Source organism: Haemaphysalis longicornis, unplaced genomic scaffold, assembly GCF_048455015.1.
Source record: "Haemaphysalis longicornis isolate Haplotype H1 unplaced genomic scaffold, Haemaphysalis longicornis Haplotype H1 scaffold_6, whole genome shotgun sequence".
Lineage (NCBI taxonomy): Eukaryota > Metazoa > Arthropoda > Arachnida > Ixodida > Ixodidae > Haemaphysalis > Haemaphysalis longicornis.
This window is the reverse complement of record NW_027526407.1, coordinates 83473473-83479472: the sequence shown is the minus strand read 5'-3', so window position 1 is coordinate 83479472 and position 6000 is coordinate 83473473. Positions and strand designations below refer to the sequence as shown.

The following is a 6000-nucleotide window of genomic DNA, read 5'->3' as shown; positions in this document are numbered from 1 at the left end:
AGCCTACACTTTGCACAACAATTCTCTGTGGTGATGAAACAATTAAGCTACTCTGAAATCAATGCACACAAAGTTCACATGTGTTCAAAGAAACAGTTCAGAAACTCGTTGAAAGTCAGTACGGCACAATAGTGATGCTCAGAATGTTATTCCTGACCGCTATGAAACGCGTGGACCAGCGTAACAGGAAGGCTTCTTCACCTAGAACTGCCAACTCATTGTCTAAGTGATTCATAAGCATTGACCGCACACGCCACAGCAATGGAAACATCGCCCGTTGCGGTCGGGCGCGAAGACACGCGGCACCACGATTTCGCCATAATACAAATGCACCAGCACACATAAGGAAGTTCACCAACGTGTCATTTGAACGTGTGCTCATTCTAAGTGTAACACCAAACAACCTGCTTAGCACAGTCCAAAACGTTGCCGCTACACGACACTGAAACAAGGCATGTTCCAATGTTTCAGTGTGCCCGCAGTGCGGGCACCGTGAGGAACGCACAATGCCGAATCTCGCGAGACGGTCACACGTCGGAAGAACTTGCCAGCCACGCAACCATCCGAAATCTCTAACATCAGAAGGAAGCTCCGTCGAAGTCAGCTGATGCCAACGGACACCGCGTGATCTTGCTATCTGCTGATTATCTAATTGGTTTATTGCCAATTTTTCGCACAATTCGCTTGCTGTACTTTCCATGAAATTTAGGCTTGGCAAGGTAGACTGGACGTTTCTCAGTGTTTTGACAACATAGGCATAAAATGGCGGTGACTGCTCAGCAGAGGGACCGGCAATGCGTTCGTCATAAAACATTGAGCGGCGCGTTCCCAGAAAGTACTGCAGCAGCGCCCTCCCTGGGTACTCAGTTGAGTCCACAAGGTCGAACACTGCGCGTACGGCCAGCATGCTACACATAGTTTGCAAGCAAGGCAGACTGAAACCACCCATTGACTTGGGTAGTCTCAACAGCGCACGCGACACTGTTTCCGTCTTGCCCGCCCAAAAGAACGACCCAAACTTCGTGGCGAGCTGACGGGTGAAATGGCGTGGCGGTTTAGCTACGTGTGCTACATAAAAAAGTGCCGCCGAGACGGAGGACTTAATTATGTAGCTGCGCTCTGCGAGGGAAAGTCTGAACTTTGACGCAACCGCAAGACGCTGCTCCGCTGTCTGGAGGAGGCGCTTCCACGTACTACGCGCCACTTCACCCGAGGAATGGAAAACCACACCAAGTACTCGAACACCCGTAACCCATTTTACGTTGCCCGCCAGGCTAGATGCAAATGTGCCGAAGCGCACCGCCATACTTTTGCCCCTGTTCAGTCGAGCTCCAGACAGCTCACCGTACTCATAAAATAGCCGCATAAACGCTTGGTAGCTGTCCTCGTCCCGAATGAACAGGGAAACATCGTCCGCATACGCAGACACCTTGACTTGGCCTATGCCTGGCAACGGGAAGCCGCGGATGGCGGTATTTTCATCGATACGGCGGAGCAGCGGGTCTAGACAAATGACAAAGAGCAGAGGCGACAAGGGGCATCCCTGCCTTATCCCACGGGTGACGGAGAACGGACTACTTAATAGTCCGTTGACAAGGAGTCTGACACTCACGTTCGAGTACAGCAGCTCAAGCATTGTTACAAAGTCGTCCGGAAAGCCGTATTGGCGCAAAACGCCTGCCAGGTATCGATGTTCCACTCTGTCGAAGGCTTTCGCTTGATCTAGGGAGATGAAGCAGCCAGAGGTGCCAATCTTCGTCGCATAGCTGAATAAATCACGCGTCAATGCCAGGGACGAGAAAATCGTGCGACCTGGCACGCTGCACGTTTGCGCTTGGCTGATAATATCGGGTAAAACGGCACTGGTGCGTCTAGCCAAAATGGATGCTACGATCTTGTAGTCCGTGTTGAGGAGTGTGATCGGTCGATACGCCTGGGGCTGCGTAGGATCCCCGCCTGGCTTCTCGATCAAGATTACGCGACCTTCACGGAAGGATTCTGGCCTTACTCCATGGAGAAAAAAGCCGTTCACCATGTCAAGAAGCGCACCCTGAATGGCCGGGAAAAACCTCTTGTAAAACCCAGCAGGAATCCCGTCAGGCCCAGGCGCCGACGCACCATTCAATTTTTTAACACACTCGCCGAGCTCGTCAGCATCCACGGGAGCACACAGCGAATCAACAAGGTGATCTGGCACACACGGCAGCACCCCACAAAACGCACTAAGCTTTTCCTCAAATTCCTCTGCATCCCACGACGCGTTCTCGGTCGAGAAAAGTGTGGCGAAATGTCCCACGAAGACCTCGGCTATATCTTCAGCCCTCGTGCTAACCGACCCGTCAGCGAGTGTAACCTCTGGAACAGTAGCTAGCCCACCCTCCTCAAGAGAGCCCGCTCTAATGTGCCGAAGTACAGACGGGTCCGAGACGGGCCTGCCCAAGGTCTGCGCACGGCTCGCCGCTTGCGATGATTGCCGTAGGAGGGACTCGTAGCGTACCTTTAGCAGGTTAACATAGTCCCGCATCGCGAAGGTTAAGGTTCCCCCTCTCTGTACGATGCGAAGCCTCCACAACGTGTCGTTGAGCGCGGCCGTGATGCGCGCCTTGCGCGCACGACCCTCCTTTACTAAAAGCACGCGCCAGTGGTCCTTCAACTCATCCCAAGGCAGAGAACCGAACTCACACAGAGCAGTCAACGAAGCATTAAGTGCTGCTGAACTGTCCCTGTCGGTTAGCAGACGCTCGTCCATTCGCCACATCTGGTGGCGTGGTGCACAGTTGCCAAGGTTAAGCGTCGCTAACACGGGCCGGTGATCGGACACTCGACGAGCCCCAGTTGGGAAGGAGAGGACGGCACAGCAATCCAAGTAGCGGCTCAACTCGGGTGGGAAATAGAACTTATCTAGCCTACTGCCAGATTGTCCCCTTTCCCAAGTAGCTACAAACCTGTCGCCGTGGAGCTGCACCCACGCATCGGAAAGATGGAATTGACCGATCAGGTCCTTTAACTCCCGGGCACCGCTATAGGGTCTACCTTGCCCACGTCCCCGTACATCACGCTGAGGGTCGGTTACACAATTGAAATCACCCACCAAAAATGTTGGGTAAGGTTCGAGCATGAATGCGTCGAGGGATGCGAAAAAAGAGGAAGAGTCAGAGTGTTGCGCGGGTGCGTACACTACAACAGCTCGGACGCGACGAGCAAGCAAGAAAAAATCAACTGCGAGCACGCGCCCTCCGATCCCATAAGTACAATGAGCCTTGCGGCGCAAGCTCTCACGCAGAAATACAACGCCTACGCCCGAAGCCATCCTGTCAGACAGGGTGAAAAAAGCTTGGACACAAAAGCGCTCGCGAAACGAAAGAACGTCGCGTGGAGTACGAAAATTGCACTCCTGCAAAAAGAGAAGGTCAACGTGTTGCGCCCGAGCATAGTGCATCACCTCCCTCTGTTTGTCCAAGTCCCGAAAGCCCTGGACATTCAAAGTAAGAAAACGCACCAGCATAAGGTGATAAATGCACAAACCACGTTAACCCTCCCATCCTCAAAACTCACTATCGTCGGACGGCACGTCGACTTCGACGCACAGTTTCTTGTTGTCGTCGGCATCATCGGTGTCCGCTGACGACGACGGCAACGCCCGCTTGGACGCATCTAGGCGATCCGGTGGAGAGGGTCGGGGGGGAAGCAAGTCGTGCACCTGGTTGATCGGGTTGGCGAGGCGAGGGTCGGTAACAACGAGGGAGGGACCAGCAGGCTCGTCAGTGCCTCCCACATCACCTGACTCTGCCGAAGAAGGCTGACTTTGCTTGGTGCACGCTTCGAGCCGCTCCAGGAGAGATGGGGAACTCTGCAGATCGGCGACTTGGCTGACAGTATTGACGAGATGGGAGTCCGTAACCTTGGGCGTCGGGGCAGCACTGGTACTGGCCGTACTGTGACCGGCTACAGGTGACTTAGAGGAGAGACTAGAACGGCCAACCGCTGCCTTGCCGCTCGTGCCGGCTTTGCTTTGTTCCTTCCGGCGGCTGCGCGAGCCGCTCGAGGAACCGGGGAGAGCGATGCTTTTCTCCAGTGCACGCCCTGGCTCGTGCTGAGCGTGCTCCGCGGGGTCACTGCTCTCGGAAGAGCTGAGGCTCGTGAAGAGGGAGGTATCGTCCGATGGCGATGACGTGGCTTCTGCCGCAGGTGCAAGCTCTTCCTCCGAAGGCGACATGCAGCTCTCCAATTCCATCTCTTGGCTGTCAGTAGGGGTGACGCCAAGATCAGCACTTTCGCTTGACTCCTCGGCAGGCTGGCCCAAGGAGGCCCGGGGCAGCTCGGGAAAGTCGCTTGTACTTTCAAGAGCTTGCAGACCGGGGGGCGCGCGAGGCGTCTCAGAGAAATTGCTTGCAGCATCCGCATAGGAGCGGGGCCGCAGGCAGTCAGCGGTGGCATGGTTGCCCTTGCAGCGGCGACACTGGGCATTGCAGTTGACGTCATCGTGGCCGTACTCCGAGCAGCGGCCGCACCAGGGGGTCTTGCAGGCGCTAACTTGGTGATCAGTCTGGCCGCAGCGGGCGCATACCCTCCGCACACCTTTGTATTCAAACTGGGCCTTGAACCCTCGAATCTTCATGAAGTTAGGGACGGCCTTCGCCATCTCCATCTTCACGAGTCGCATGCCGGTCTTGATATGCTGAAGGCTCCTCCACGCCGGCTGGCTGACGTTGAGGACCTTCCCATACGGTCTCAGTGCTGCCGCAAGCTCCGCGTTACTCACAACGGGGTTCAGGCGGTACACTGTCATGTAGACGACCTGCGGGCCCATGCAGGCCACAGGACACGAAACTCCGTTCACGATGACGGCTCCTTTCTCGGTGAGCTTGCGAGCAGCAGCAGCCGTAGCCGCCACCGCGCAGAACTTGAAACCACCCTGATGCATCAGGGTGTCCAGGCCATAACGGCCTACGATTCCCTCCAGGGCATCCACCAGGTCATCCACGGTGACGTCCTTCGGGGCCGCGAAGTAGAAGACATGGGCCTTGGGCGGTGGCTGAACAGCCTCCCAAGACACCATGATGACGTGTCCTTAGTTCCAAGACGGTGGTTTAGTGGTCAGTAGGTAGAGGCATCCAGGAGAAAGGGGCTACCCCAACGTAAAACGCAGGGCCGCCCCTCTGCAATGACGGTGAAACCAAGGGAACCGTTCACTGAGGCCCCACGACGTGGGCGCTGTCTTCTCAAGTCGACCCAGCAGAACAATGATCACGGTCAGCGCGAGCACGGTCAGCGCGAGCACGTTTCTCGCATCTTCATGCAATGTCTCATAAAAACAACACAAATAGGTGTCCGTCCGGATCGGCGCAACTCCGACACCAGGTCAACGAGGCCGAGGCACCAAATAACTTGAAATAAGTATGCCTTTTCTTTCTTCGACCGACCACCTGACCCGATCAGGCCTAACGTCGAGAGCGAGTGGGTATTTGAGTGTAACACCAATTATAACCCGTCTAAAAACAGCTTCGGCATGTGCTTGGCGATTGCTGAAGCGGACAGGGAGCGTTCCACAAATCTTTAAATCATGTTAGTTTATTTTGAACCAGTCTTATCCATTGTACACTTTTCTTCTAGCGCGCGTTACGTTCTGTCGCGAGGCGTTGGAAAACGAGTGTCCCGATGTTTTAGTACCGTGACACGTACAGGAGACGCTGACAGCCCAACTCCCTGAGGCGCTTCGCCTCTAAAATATAGGCGTATGTCAACACAAAAAGTAGAATAACTCCTTCCGCGATGCCTTGCTTGGAATTCTCGACTTCTGGCTTTCCGTTCCGTGTTCAACGCGCCCCTCATTTCCAATTGCCATTCACTGCGTGCGCGGTCGCACGCATGCACGCACACGTGCATACACGCATTTACAGTCACGCGCCCACGCACACACACACGCACACATACACATGTGGTGAGACTTTATACATGCACATAAAACTCTTGTGGCGGTTTCATGGTTCACGGCCGTCA

At 55.0% G+C, this 6000-nt stretch overlaps 1 protein-coding gene across 1 annotated transcript in view; it reads left to right on the top strand.

Annotated features, from left to right (window-relative positions):
* LOC144141727 (venom metalloproteinase antarease-like TtrivMP_A) overlaps positions 1-6000 on the top strand; it is a 44035-nt gene that overhangs the window by 7526 nt on the left and 30509 nt on the right. The window lies entirely within an intron of this gene.